Source organism: Schistocerca gregaria, chromosome 5, assembly GCF_023897955.1.
Source record: "Schistocerca gregaria isolate iqSchGreg1 chromosome 5, iqSchGreg1.2, whole genome shotgun sequence".
NCBI lineage: Eukaryota > Metazoa > Arthropoda > Insecta > Orthoptera > Acrididae > Schistocerca > Schistocerca gregaria.
Genome location: NC_064924.1, coordinates 239,163,183 through 239,179,147, shown reverse-complemented (window position 1 = coordinate 239,179,147; position 15,965 = coordinate 239,163,183).

Below are 15,965 nucleotides of genomic sequence, written 5' to 3'. Positions count from 1 at the left end.
TAGTTCCCAAGCTAATGGGAGTGAAAGCAGACCCGGCAAGACGTCACTGTCATAGGTGAGGCCTCTGCACCTTTGACGGTTCAGGTACGCATCTCGCCTTACGTAGAAGACCACGTTGGTATTAACAGCTTGTTTTGAAACCAGGAGCACTATTTAAAAAGTGTAAACAGTTTAAGCTGTAATTGTTACGTTGAAGAAAGCCCTGTTATAGATCTATTGTCGAAGAGTTAAACTTGTACCCATAAACATGGAGTTTCGTAAGAATGCCCCCAGGTAACTTAAAACTGACAGTTGGAATACCAGATCAGTACATTTCTTCTGCGGCAATTGAAACGTTTTTATTATATGTTGTTCCATCGCACTGCGCATATGCGATATTGAATAACCACTTTCCACAAATACACAAGTACCTGGTGATCTCCGCATAACTAACTGTACATCTACATCTACATCCATACTTCGCAAGCCACCTGACGGTGTGTGGCGGAGGGTACCCTGAGTACCTCTATCGGTTCTCCCTTCTATTCCAATCTAGTGTTGCTCGTGGAAAGAAGGATTGTCGGTATGCTTCTGTGTGGGCTCTAATCTCTCTGATTTTATCCTCATGGTCTCTTCGCGAGATATACGTAGGAGGGAGCAATATACTGCTTGACTCTTCGGTGAAGGGATGTTCTCGAAACTTTAACAATAGCCCGTACCGAGCTACTGCGCGTCTCTCCTGCAGAGTCTTCCACTGGAGTTTATGTACCATCTCCGTAACGCTTTCGCGATTAATAAATGATCCTGTAACGAAGCGCGCTGCTCTCCGTTGGATCTTCTCTATCTCTTCTATCAACCCTACCTGGTACGGATCCCACACTGCTGAGCAGTATTCAAGCAGTGGGCGAACAAGCGTACTGTAACCTACTTCATTTGTTTTCGGATTGCGTTTCCTTAGGATTCTTCCAATGAACCTCAGGCTGGCATCTGCTTTACCGACGACCAACTTTATATGATCATTCCATCAACACAATGCAGTACAAATATTTTTTTCTCTTTAGTGGAACACATGTGGTGTCATGTTCATAAGAATCTGAACACTGTAACTGCTTACCTATCTCTGTTGCCGACGTTGCACGGCGGCACGGTAGCTCAGCGTGTTCGGTGAGAGGATTAGTCGTCCCACTTAATAAAAAAAAGTGGGTAAATGGATGTACAGTAATGAACTTGAACGGGTGTCAGTGGACGTCCGCACTAAACAAATAAAACTATCAATATTGAACCAAATGTGATTTATAAAAATAACAATAAAAAGTCGTTAACGCATGCTTGTGCGGTCTTGCTCGAGCTGGGGGTATAGCGGGTCTAATCCTGATGGTGGAAAAAATTTCACTGCCAGTATTTGTCTGGCACGTATAGGAGAGGTGGCGGCGTAAATTTCGTTATCACCAGACTTTGCTTCGTCCGGGTTCAAATACCAAACATCTCCGCAGTGTCTCGTGAAGTGAGGGCACGTGACTCTGTTAATGATGATCTGTCCGTCGGCTGGGGCTTGGCAGCACCCTTGCTGCTACTCGTGCTACTCACGAGGAGTAGGCTACGCGTCGGCATTGGGTTTCACGCTCTCCCGTCTCTCATCATCATCATCATCATCATCCAGCACAAACATTACCCTACACACAAAGTACATACAAATAGTATTACAAATAGTGTGTAATGGAGCATGTTGTAAATAAACAAACAAACCCTAAATTGCGATCCACCTGATTTGCATGCAGCCCGTATCACTTAACACTGTGACAGATCCTCTAGGCTGCTTTCGGTACACTCGTGTGATTATACGAAGTGGTTACCACAACGCTGATCTGCATGGCAATAAATTCATATGTAGTACCACGACATAGCAAACCTTTCTAAGCTTTTCATTAGAGATGAGACAGTAAAAAGGTTTGTTAACTCAATTTTATTACAGTAAGTGGCATTTACAAAATGTTGCTGATCACATTAGCATTTGCGACGATTAATACTCGTAACTCTATTCCATAAATTAGTACTCAAAACCAACTTTTTCTCCGAAAACTATATTTTGTAAAAATATGTGGGCTTCCAAAGTTTCATGATAATTCGTTCTGCTCTCATAAAGTTTTTGCAATCGCTTATTACCTATACAAACAAACCAGTTGGAGGAACATCCGCAACTGAGCATTATACTAGAGGTTGAAAATACCGGTGCAGTTGTAAAGAACTTTACATTTTCAACATCTGGTTATTACCTATAGTTTGCTTGGCGAGTGGTTTTGAATAAATTGGTTAATTAACTAGCTAGAAAAGCTGCATCAAGTGTTATACAGAAACTTCAACATCAACTTGTATCAATAGTAACTTCACTGTACTCGTGATTATGCGCGGAACTACATAGCATGACAAAAATCGTGAAGCACCGAAAACGTATGATTGGATGCTAATGTAACTTCATACATTTAGTACACACTATTGATGTTTCGGATTAGAACTTCAGTTCTCTGAGACGGATAGAACGCCCACGAGAGTGTGTTAGTGTTGTTAAAAGGCATGTAGGGGTATACAAGGTGCGTCAACAGAGTCAGATGTTTAGCGATAACTGCAAGGTGGTGAAGATGTCACGTATTCGAGTGAGACAGTGCTGTCAGCAGCTGACAGCCTGAAAGAGGCCTCATTATATGTCTCCATTTGGCTGCCTAGTGGACTCGTTCGAAATCCATGTTTGTGGGGTATTCAGTTGTGACTGTCCCATGATGTTGGACTACATGATAATATGAGGACGCACATATACGTCGCGAGGGTTCCATTACACCGCGCTTGACCACCAGTGGGAGGATTGTTGCAATGTGCACCAAGCACATGGTAACCCGTTCACACCTGCTCCCTGAAACACTTTGTATATTCCTGACCTATTGTTCAGAGACCAGTAGCAGCCGGTGTGAGGAATTACCGTTCCATGGATGGGCTGCCGTTAACACCACAACACAGCCGCTTGCTTTTGGAATGGTTTCGTGATCAGGAAGCATGGATTCCTGTTGAATGGTGTCGTATTGTGTTCAGTGACGAGTAGTGGTTCTGCAATACTCCACATGCCCATCATCGGCGAGTATGACGGCGACCTCGCGACAAGTCGCATCATCCAGTCTTTTCGAGAAGTACGATATTATTCCTGGTGTCAGTCTACAGGACACTATCTGGAATAACTTCAGGTCAGGGCTGACAGTGAGTAATAGAACTCTGACAGCGCATTGATACGTCACGAATATCCTCCATCCTCATGTGTTGCCTCTCATGTGACTGTGATATACAGGACATAAAATCCCGTCTGCGTTCTGCCATCATTTTTATGCTAATAATTGGTAACCAATGCCGTACAATCGCAATATAGTCATGAGATATTCAATTGACTCTTTTATTAGAACATGTTAAGCGTTTCGGGATTACACCCATCTTCAGACATCACAAACTTCAACTCCTTCCTAATCAACCAGGTATACAGCCTTGACAACTCAAAGTGTGAGTTATCAAGGCTGTACGCCTGGTTGGTTAGGAAGGAGCTGAAGTTTGTGATGTCTGAAGGTGTTTGTAATCCCGAAACGTCTAACATGTTCTAATAAAAGAGTCAGTTGAATATCTCATGACTTTATTGCGATTGTACAGCATTGGTTGCCAATTATTATCATGTGACCGTATCATAGTGACAATTTTCAACACTCGTCCATAGATGACACTAGTTTCTATGAACTGCCTGCGTGATGTGACAACAGCTTTGTAATACCCTTCCCAAACGAATCCAGGCTAAAGGAGGTGCAGCGTCATATTGATAAGTGGACTGTTAATGCCAAGTTTTTTGTAAATTTGACTTTTGTCATATTCTAAGAGAAAGAGGTGTTAAATATTTTATGGTGTTCACGAAAAGCCAGTTGTGTACAAGTTTAAAAGACATACCAAAGTGTTTAGTTCTGCGTATGGCTTCAATTCCAGCACCTATAACCAATACTAACCAAGCAAAGTTTGCATGCCTGACCGAGAACTGAACACAGCAGCGATGCTCATTGGTAATTAGTCACAAAGAGATGCGAAATATTTACTTTTAGCCAGTTAGAAAGTCTCATCTTGAAACTACATGAAGATTTTTGCAACTGGGCCGGGCTTCCTATGCTGCAGACACTATCCTTGGTAACGAACCACGAAAGGTGTTCTATATGGTTCGGCTTACAAGTAACAAAGCGTGCGCATGTTTAAAATCCTCATGGGATTATTAACTAGGCATAGAAAAATGCTTGACAACGAAATTTTTCAGCAGTATCAGGATGTTTGAACTTGAAATAACGAGACGAAAAGCTTTTTGCTTCACTGAGATTCGAGCATGGCTCTACCACCGTTATGTTCTAGTCATGAATAGATTTGAAATTCGTATTTTTTCCGCCAGTATCGATTATCTGAACTAGAAACAACGAGACGAAAGGTTTTCTGTTGCTTGGGAGTCAAGCCAACCAAATATCTGTCTTGTTGGCTACAGACGAAAAGACAAAACTGACGAATCCTTTTTCACCAGTAGCTAGGAGTGAAATATTTGGACCCGAAACAATGTAATGATTACATCTATTATTACTAGGACTGGGAGCGTGTCTCTGACGTTATTGTCGGCAATCTTCGAAGACACTTTAAAAATCAAAATTGTTTTTTACCCATATTTAGGTGCGCGTGCCAGGAGATTGAGTAGCCCTGATTCAGCGCCTGTGGATATTTTTGTCTGGGGTGCACTGAAAGATGATTCCTACAACCAAAGAGGATTTAAAACGTCCATTGGTGTAACATGTGCAATTATATGGGAGTAAACGCTTCAGTTGGGCGGGAAATCCTCGCCACAGAGACTACCAACGTAGACTGCAGTGGACGGTAGGATTTTCAAATACTTGATGATAGAAATGCAATTTTAAGAGTATGCTTACGACCACATACTTTTGAAATCTGCCTTTTGTTGTTGCTGCTGGTGTAGTTTTGTAAGTGTGAACATAGATGTTAAACTCTTGACGCTTTGTTAATAATTAACAATCTTTGCACCTCCAATTTTTTGTTTTACATATGGATGCCATTTCTGACGTGCATCTTTCTTTCAAAGTTCTGGCAGAAACAAGGGTTGAACCATTACCTTAGCTAACTGGTGAATGATACTTAGATGCCGCGTCCCTTGCCCTCAATTTGATGTATGGATCCTACTACAAGTAGTTGAATGTGATTAACATCAGTATCAATTTAAACTTTTCTCCACTATTGCCCTTAAGTAGATATTCTCCGCTGCGTCAGGCAGGAGCGCTCAAGCACCTGATGCAATAGTTTCATATAACAACACGATCTTCCGCGGCACACAGCCACCTGTTTCATGTTCGAAACAGATAAATTCTAGTTTCTAATAAATATAATTATTTCGAAGCTACCAATCAGACCATGAAGAGCGCAACGCCGTTAAATTCTTCTTCAACTGAGATACAAGAAGTGGAAATTATTGTAATTCAAGAAGAAGATTACTACGCACCAGTTGTTGAAAATGAGTGCTTAACACAACATGTTTTAGGGCCATATTATTCTGTTTACTCCGAAAGTCAACTGCCAGTCTCCTACCAAAGATTGTACTATCTTGTTCATATCAGTATTGTTAAATAACTATCCGGAACCCGTTGGCAGTAGCAGGTTGTCAAGCTACCGGCTTCCAGGGAGAATAAAAATTTTATTTTCAGTACTTCGCGTAATTATTCACTGAATTTAAACATACAAAATGCTGCCATAATCCATCCATGAAGAGGTATAATCTTATGTTGAAAGTTTAACACAATAAGACAAGTTGAGACGCGGTATTTACTGGAATTATGGGAATCATGGAAGGGAGGAACCGCCAATGTAACTATCTTTTCACACAATCTGTTTATTTAACAATATATAATCATAACTTTGTTTTCTTTACAAATTAACTAATTTGTGAAATGAATAGGATTTTACAAGAGAAATCAGAACAAGAACAACATGACACTAATTACAAGGTCCCGGGCCTACAGGCCACCCGTTATCGGGTGAAACAGCAGTGTTTACTACCGAGCTGGACACAGTTTCTCTTATTAAATGCTCTTCTGCAACACATGAAAACATATAAGTAATACTGATGACAAGAGTTTCTCAATTACTCAAACAGACGACATCAAACTGTTTTATTTTTTAAATTCCCAAAGGTTCGGGGTTAAGATGCTCACCTATGCTTAAAGTTTAAGCAAATTAGGAAACAATTATGTCAATGCTAAGGCTTGCTTCAAAGCGAGCAACCTTTTCATTTCAATCAACAAAAAAGGTGCGACGGGATCCCAATCCGTCCCTTTGGCAATCTTATTCTGACTAAAACCCTGGTGACAGCTACATTTTAATATTTCTAAAGTTACATTACTTCTCAGTTATGAATGCCGCTCTGAAGGACGTTTCAAAACATTACATCCGCGTATGAGCATGTATTACAAGAGAACTGACTCACAGCTTAGTAAAACAGGTAGTTAAGATTAACTCAAATAAGATTACAATCAAGGAATTGAACCGGATAACATCTAAATCTAACCACAAGCCCCTGTCTGTTCAACGGCAACCTGTGCCTTGGTACAATTGTGCCGACTGTATTTCCAACCAGGAGCTGATTCACTAAAACATCAATGATCGGGTGTAAACTAGAGAGGGAGGGCAATATAATATCAGAACAAATTTTCAAACTACAACTAGTATCTAGTACAATACTACGACCTATATTTACGACCAAAGAGCCGACCGAGTGAAACTCTGTGGGTCGGACAAACCAGAAAATAATAAAAAAAGGCAATTTAGTAACGGGGCAAATTTTTAAACAACAACCAGTTTCTTAGTACAATACTACGGCCTATATTTACGACCAAAGAGCCGACCGTGTAAAACTCTGAGAGTCGGGTAGAAAATTATTAGTAGGTCAGATAGGCAATGACACCAATCACCACGAGGATTACAGAAAGTTACTCCCCTTTATCAGCAAGCAGCTCCGTGGATCCACGGTGCGTCGCTGCGGTTACTGAGTGGTGCCGATGACATCCAGGTGGAAGGGGGCAGCCAGGCCACGAGCGGTCATCCGACACAAATGTTGCCAACCATCCGAAGGGACGTCGGTTCGCTGTTTGCAGTAGACGCTGGCCACGATGAAGTACTCCGGTATCGTTACTCTGAGCAGGACCTCCTTGCGTAGTTCACTGCTTCGGCCACTAGGAGCACGTGGCCGCGTCTTGTCGTGACGCTACCGCCAATCGCCAAACTTGGTGCCCCCTCCCTCGGGCCAGCGAACCTGCATATATATATATATATATATATATATATATATATATATGAAAGCAAAGAGCTTCTGAGGACACAATGACACAATCCACAGATACCAACAACTCTTCCTCATAGATATTGGCAAGAGGGATAGTCTATACTACCCTTGAGCTAGTGGCGCCAGACAGGTCAACTAACTTAATGGCGCCACGGCTTACAAGTATTACAGTTATAAACTACAACGTAATAGACGGCGCACAAATACCCGGACTTGACTCATACATTATTTCAGAATGAGACCACTTATCGACTTCCAACAAGCACTTATCGTCTTCCAACAAACTTCAGACGTAATTTTAAACATTTAAGAAACTTTTTCTGCCTGCCACCACTATGTTCACCCAGTGTCTCATGATGAGAGCGCTTAGTGACTTCTGACACATTTTCAGCATAATTTCAAACCTTCCATGGTTAACGTCGGATATTTAACACAGTGACTCCTTCTCAAAGCAATCAGACATTTGAATATGTTTTTTACGTGTGACTTTGATACTTGAAGAATAGGGAGTTTACTGTATATTGGATTCACCAACGTTGTTGCAGGCAGTATGTGTCATGTGGGTCTGGTTTGGGCCACTAGTAGATGTAATACTATACACTAATATAAAATACTACCATGACATATTTGCTACTGTTTGTAGTAATGATTTTTGTTCTCCTTACTTCATAGAACTTGACAATGAGACAGTGCACTCACGAAGCATCATACCTTTTTAGAGCTAGTGAGTAATAATCTCCGTACTGATATCGGGATGCAGTTGTACCATAGGATCACAAAATGTTAAGCTCCATTCGATAAAGCGATGTTGATACTAATGTCTCTATGATAAATACAGCTACGAAAAGAGAGAATACCTCTTATGGTGAGGACTCCTACACCATTCATTTTGTTTTTGTGAAAACAGGATTTTGGTATTTTAACAGGTTCGCGAAGTACATGAGATGAATAGCACAGGTGAATCACTCTTTATGGTCTTCAAAATCGACAGTAGTTAATGTATAGCAATTACACTGGCAAATACTTTTTTGCAATGTTTCCTTCAATGTATGTGTCAAATCGTATTCATTTTTATACTTCATTTGTGTGGCCATAGTGTCCGAAGTTGCTTTATAATTCTTGAGGGTATTTTTTTCTGTCGTTACAACTACGATTTTTGTAGTTGCAACGACAGAACAAAAATGCCCTCAAGTATTAATTTTTGATAACGAAAATCAAATAGGCGAAAAAAATTTTTTCTTAGTTCTTGTTTCTGTGATGCACAATAAATGGCAGCATGTCTGATCGTTGTAGCTGTGTGGTCAGCGCGACGGAATGTCATACGTAACGTCCGAGTTCGATTCCTGGCTGGGTCGGAGATTTTCTTGGCTCAGGGACTGGATGTTGTGTTGTCCTTATCATCATCATTTCATCCCCATCGACACGCAAGTCGCTGAAGTGCTGTCAATTCGAAAGACTTGCTGCAGGCGAACGGTCAACCCGACGGGAGGCCGTAGCCACCCCACATTCCATTTCCAGTGACAACATTTTAACAGTTTAAGACATAACCATATATTTTAAGGGCATACGCCAAGCACATTGAAAGGCCATTTCACATTTTTATTGTCAGTTAGATTCTAAGAGTCCTAAATTTAAATAAGAATACATGATTCGGGAGGACGACGATTCAATCCCGCGTCCGGCCATCCTGATTTAGGTTTTCCACGGTTTCCCCAAATCGCTCCAGGCGAATGCCTGGATGGTTCCTTTGAAAGGGCACGGCCGACTTCCCTCCCCATCCTTTCTTAATCCGATGAGACCGATGGTCTCGCTGTCTGGTCCTCCCCCAAACAACCTAACCCCAACATGGAGTGATTGGGTCTGAAGAGAATTATGTCCGGCTTTATGAGATCCCTGGCTTGCCTTTTGTGAGTGAGTTCTGGAACATCTTTATACACAGACTAGCCATTTGGAAGTATTATAGCTTTCAAACAGACCTTGGAGTAGCTTCCGGGCAGTTGGATCACGATTTGAATGCAAGTATGTCAACAAACCCTTAATGTAGCAGGAAATAGCAGGACTGGTTTTCTTCTAAAAAGAAATGAATCAGAATATTATGACGCTGTCTGTGCTGTGACTCTGGCTCACACCATGGAGAACATTCCCATGCTGCCGTTCTGACTTCTACATGGAATGTTGGTTTTGAATGAAATCATTCAATTCCGCTTGCATGCTGTGAGGTTTATCATATTTTTCGTTGAAATCAAACTCATGGGGTGTGGAAGGATTGTCAGGTTATTCTTCTTCCACAGTGTCCTCATCTTCTATTTGAAGCACAAAATATACGAGTGTAGCAGAAACTGTTAAACTATCTCGACATGGAATTGATGGAATAGCGGATGGTGAGTTGAGGTAATGAACCGTTCCTCTCTCCTTCATCGACGATCCTGGCTTTATATACGGCGTTTTTTATTTGTGGTTTGTAGCCTGAAACAATCATAGGCACAACAAAAGCCACAGACCTATTTTTTTCCCCTCAGCCATTCGCGTTGTATAACTGGACAAAAGTTGCAATGTATATGTGGAGTCCATAACTTATCATAGTCCCCTTCCTCCATACCAAAATAATGCTTATAGGCAGTATTCACAAGTGGAATCAGACTAAAAAGTTATTTCACCACAAATATAATAAAAATGTTCACTTAATTCACACATTTTCGAGTTTTTATTAAGCAAATTTCAGGCTTAAAAATCACTTGTAAATGGGAAATTCTGCACTAATTACCACATAACTAATATAAAACCCAGAAGTGACAGCAACTATAGTAATGTTTATGAAGTAGAAACAGCTGGAGAACGTTATGTTAAGTACCGTTTGATCAAAAAGTCCGTATAAATTTGAAAACTTAATAAACCAAGGAATAATGTAGATAGAGAGGTAAAAATTGACACACATGCTTGGAATGATATGGGGTTTTATTAGACCCACCCCATATTGCTAGACATGTGAAAGATCTCTTGCGCATGTCGATTGGTGATGATCGTGTGCTCAGCCGCCACTTTCGTCGCGCTTGGCCTCCCAGGTACCCAGACTTCTGTCCGTGCGATTATTTGCTTTGGGGTTACCTGAAGTCGCAAGTGTATCGTGATCACCCGACATCTCTAGGGATGCTGAAAGACAACATCCAACGCCAATGCCTCACCATAACTCCGGACATGCTTTACAGTGCTGTTCACAACATTATTCCTCGACTACAGCTATTGTTGAGGGATGATGGTGGACATATTGAGTATTTCCTGTCATCTTTGCTTTGTCTTACAGGTACTTTGTTATGCTAATTATTGCTATTCTGATCAGAAGAAGCGTTATCTGTTGGACATGTTTTGAAGATTTGAATTTTTGGTTCTAATAAAACCTCATGTCAATCCAAGCATGTGTGTCAATTTGTACCTCTCTATCTACATTATTCCGTGATTTATTCAGTTTTCAAATATACACTGACTTTTTGATCACCCGGTATATGCGGAGTCCATAACATATCGTGGGCCCATTCCTGCATACCAAAATAATGGTTACAGGCTGTATTCACAAGCGGCATCAGACTAAAATGTTATTTCACCACAAATGTAACAAAAATTTTCACTAATTTGACACATTTTCGTAGCGATTTTATTGAGCAAAGCACTTGTAAATGGCAAATTCTGCACTAATTACTACACAAATAATATCAAACCCACAGTGACAGCAACAATAGTAATGTTTATAAACTAGAAACAGATGGAGAACGTTATGTTACGTACTTTAACATGTGTGACAAGTCCGAAAACATAATTATCCCCGAACCAGAAATATCGATCACAGAAAAAATGACGCGTCATTATATTTCGCAACAAGAACTCTTTATGGTGATTTTTAAATTCAGCAGGTGAAAATAAGTTACCTAAGCAAAAGCTATGTTATCATGAAGTAAAGGAGTGAAGACTGAAAGCGGTGGACGAGGCGACTGCTAGTGGAGCCCAATGGTGCAGGGAAGCTGGCCACCTGTAGCACAGCAAGCACACGACGGCCAGTGCAGCTCGGCCGCAGTTACCTGTCTCGTCGCCGCCGTACACCGGAGGCGGCGTGCCTTAACCGGCCGGGTAGCGGCAGCTGCGGCCGCTGCTTTGCCATCGATTTCCGATCGGAGGACTGGGCCGGCGGCCGGGGTCGCCACCGCTTGTAAAGTTTAAACCGCCGAGTCACCGCTCAGTCCATCAACGGAGGCCGCGCCACCCCGGGTCAGGGACAACGGGGTGCGCCCGAGTCGAGTGTAGTGGGCCGCAGCGGATGGGACCCTGCGCCGCGGGGCTGCCTACGCTGCCCCTGCCGGACTTCCCTACCGCCATGTGGCGCTGGAGGAGTGTACCTTGTAGAGAGCCTGTACAGGGAGAGAGTGGCCAACGGGACGGTACGGCGGCCATTTTTCTGCCAAACTGCGGGCGGGACTTTTGAATGGCCAGTAGTGGAGTAGTGGAAGTACACACTAACCGAATGTCTCTGAGCACTATACATCTGTGGTCATCGGTCCCCTAGAACTTAGAACTACTTAAACCTAACTAAACTAAGGACATCACACATCCATGCCCGAGATAGGACCGTAGCGGTCACACAGTTTCAGACCGAAGCGCCTAGAACTGCACGGCCACATCTGCCGGCTACACACTCACCGAATCAAAAGCTCAAGACAATATGGCGAAATCATTCGTTACATGCCTTTGTTTATAAGAATAATGTGTTATAATAATTTTCACACAGCCAGTTTACAGGCCTGTTTTCAAATTTAACTATGTATATTGCAAGTTGCTTTATATGTAGTAAAAAGCAAAAACGACTTACTTAGCACACAAGGATCCTGTTTGATTTGTGTCAGCCCTGTGGACTGCGACTGCCCACTGCTTTCGTCTTCCTTCATTGCGTGGAAGTGCTAACATGTGAAATCCACCTTCGCCTCTATTGGAACAACCAAATGCATCACAACCTGGCATCGTTTACGAACGTCTGCAGAACGAATTACATATGTCAAAAACAATTCTGAAAAATTCTAACGTGTTTACTTCAAGCATGTAGGCCTACCGACTTCATCATAAAATGCTTCATTATTTCAACTCGTATTTAAGGTCGCAAACACTAATTACGTACTAAAAACGATATGCAACTAAATCGAACATGCATGCACGACGCATAACAAGTCTCTAAATAATTAAAATACCTTTTAATTGTTTCCAAAAGTCCTCTGAACTTTAATTCACCTCAAAAGCACGGCGATCAAAGGAAGCGCGAGAGACGTTTGGCGCCATTTTTCTGCCAAAGCTAATCAACCAATTACGGGTAACGTCACCTATGGCCACTCTCTCTGTATACAGGCTCTCTAGTACCTTGTAACACCGCAAGTCAGTCCTTTTCCCGGTAGACCGTACCATGCAACGTGGTTGGGGAATGGATGACTGGGTTGTATTGGCTGATAATGGGTTGAGATGAATGCTTATTTAAATGCTTATTCAAAAATAAATCAGCCTATGTTTTCGGAACGTCTGTCTCCTTGTCGCTGTTGCTAGTAAAGGCGCAACTACAGATTGACTGCAGATTGAATGCAGCCAGACACGACAAATCATTCACTTTAAAAATTAGAACTGTGCAAAATAACGAACTTCTCACCAGGCCATGAAGGCCCAAGGGATATCTACCGTGTCAGCCTCTGTCTTTCGGCATCAAGGAGATGAGGTTTGGAGGGGCTTTTGGCCAGCACACCGCTCTCGCAGCCATTTTACAGACTTACAGTAGAGCCGCTACTAATCCGTCAAGTAACTCCTCAATTGCCATCGCGGAGAAATAAAAGATCCTTGGCAGTACCAAGGAGAGACCCCGGTTCCTACTCATGGCAGCTACCTATGATGACGACTCAGCTATGGAGGCGGACGTATAAATAACATAGCCTTTTTTCATTGACAAACACCTGACTGCAAATAAGCCACATTCTGTGCGACCACAAAATAAAAAGTCAATGAATTGCACGATTTCCTTAAAATTCTCTCCATCAAGGAAGAAATAACTGACACAGACCAAGCATTCATAGCCAAATAAACGACAGCGAATTAACGAATTCCTCACACACCCCCTCCCCGACCCCCAGATGTGTAATCACTTCCTCAAGAATTCTAACTGCAAACAAAATCAGATAAATCAAAGCAGAGCCAACAAACCAACAAACATATAACAGAATCTAAGCAACTTCATGGTCCTCTGGCATACGTTTTACAATGGCCCTCGCCCAGTCAATATATAAAGGCATACTTGACCGAACAACTTTCTAGCCAATGATGATGTGACTACACTCACTGCATGGCTACTTTTTTAAATAACAAAAAACCAGCTCAGTTACAACGTTAACCTGTATAAAGTGCTGAATACCTTTTCATCAATCCACAGCGTGCTCGGAAGTCGTAATCACTGTACTACAGGAACAGTATCAAGCTCCAATGCCTATGTGCGTAACCAACAGCAATGTGAGATGCCCCTTTGGCTGTCACCCATGAAGGGTGAAATGAGACGTCAGGGCGACAGTAGATTTGTTTAATTAACCTCTTTATTCTGGTTCTCGGCCATAGTACACTAGGAACGGCTTGGTGGAGGCGTCCAGTTGCCTGTCACGTGAAACTCTAGACGTCTGGCATTGCTGACAACGCAAAAGGCAGAGCCGAGAGCGACATTACTCGCTGTCAGTGACGTTTCCGGCTGCAACCATGATGACAGCGTGGCAGCACAACTGACAATACTGCGGGGGTGGCGTGATCTCCCTCCAACGAGCCGGCCGCTCTGTGCTCTGGCGGCAACTCTCTCGTGACTCAGGGCAGCCTGCCCTGTACCGTGGTTTAACAGCAGACCCTGCACTGTATTCTAGGACCAGGATGTCGCTCCAGGGTGATGACTACTCACTTGTGGAGACGTATGTAGAAATAATATAGCCTTTTTTAACTACACATTATGCAAATTAGCCAAATGGAAATATTTTAAACATTGTGTGGTACCATAAAATAAAAATGTCCATGAAATACAGATTTTTAACAATTAATTATTTTTCTTTAAAACCCTCAGAGATGACAAAAGTCTCCATCAAGGACGAAATAACTGAAACAGACTAAGCAGTCACAGCCAAATAAACGATGAACAATTTTCCTCCCCCGCGTGTGCAATTACTTTCTTGAGAATCCTCACTGCAGATCATATTGCCATAAGAATGACTGAGTATTTATATGCTCCAGGCTACGTTTAGTGCTTAAGGCACATACTCTAAACACTTCCATGTTGGAAAGTGTATTGCGATGTCGGCTGTTGCCGTACCGCGCCCAGATGGCTCTGCTTTCCAACGCCTGTCAGTTGTCTTTTGCTTCACAATGCTTAATACTCTTGGCCTGCCTGCGGCTGCCTCTGTTGCAACTCATTTCCGCTGTTGTGTACTTTTTGATAGATATGGTCCATACGCTACATTGACCTCCTTGTTTTCAAGACCCAGTCCCTGAGGTCGACCGAGCTAGATTATCCTGGCGACCTACCCATCTGTTTTGGCTTTTAAGAATTATTCTAACAATTGGTTTCCTTAACTCTGTTATTTAATCTTACACATTTCTACAGGGTTTCTTCTCTGCTCCTCATCTGAAACACAATTGAACTTATTACCTTGCTAGGCTTCTTGCTTAATAACTTCCAACTCTCTATTCGAGCCCTACAAGCTAAAATGAATCAGTGACCCTAAATATTGCCCGTTCATCGTCCTTATGCTGCTTTTATGCTCGGAATATCCAATCCACTGAATTCTGATCGACAGTTGGGTCCGAACTCAGTCCTGTGCATCATCTTCTACGTAAGAAAACGAAGACCGCGCTCAGCAGAACAAGTGCAGCTGCAGTGGTTGGTATGACAATAATCAATGTTGTCTCTTTCCAGTACTGATTTTCCTTGTATAAATTTACATGCTACTATAAAGTTTCCGGAGACTTGTTCCTCCTGCTGGTTCCGAAGCGTTTCTAGATTGCATTAATTCTGGACCTAGAGATTGATTTAATCTGGTTAGAGTTTCCATGGGCTCCTCTGGCCAACAGAAACGAGGCTGCGAAATATTCAGTTTAGTTATCCCTAAAATTGCTGCTGGCAGATGGAAAATAGACCCTACTATCTCGCACCCTGCTCCATTTCACAACAAACCACTCCCGTTTAAGTTTAGCCTCTTTGCTGAGGTAACTTTCCCCTGTTCGAAACAACCAGCCACTACTACCATCTTGCAAAAGGTCGAGTACAACCAATGCACTTCGACCTGATTTTTTGCTATTAGCATTTTCAGTGTACAGGAATCCTGGCCCTCTCTTATTACCGTATTCGGACAGACTGCTATTTCCCCTCAGTAGCACTTTTATAACTTTACTTCCTCCATTTCTACATATCTTACCTTCTGTTTCGCAATTAATAACAATCGCTGCATTTTCACTCTTAGAAATTTCTGCAGCAACCCTCCTTGGCAGGATACACATGAACTTTGTAGCACTCTTAAGGTGCTTGTTTCCCTGCTACTGTTATAGA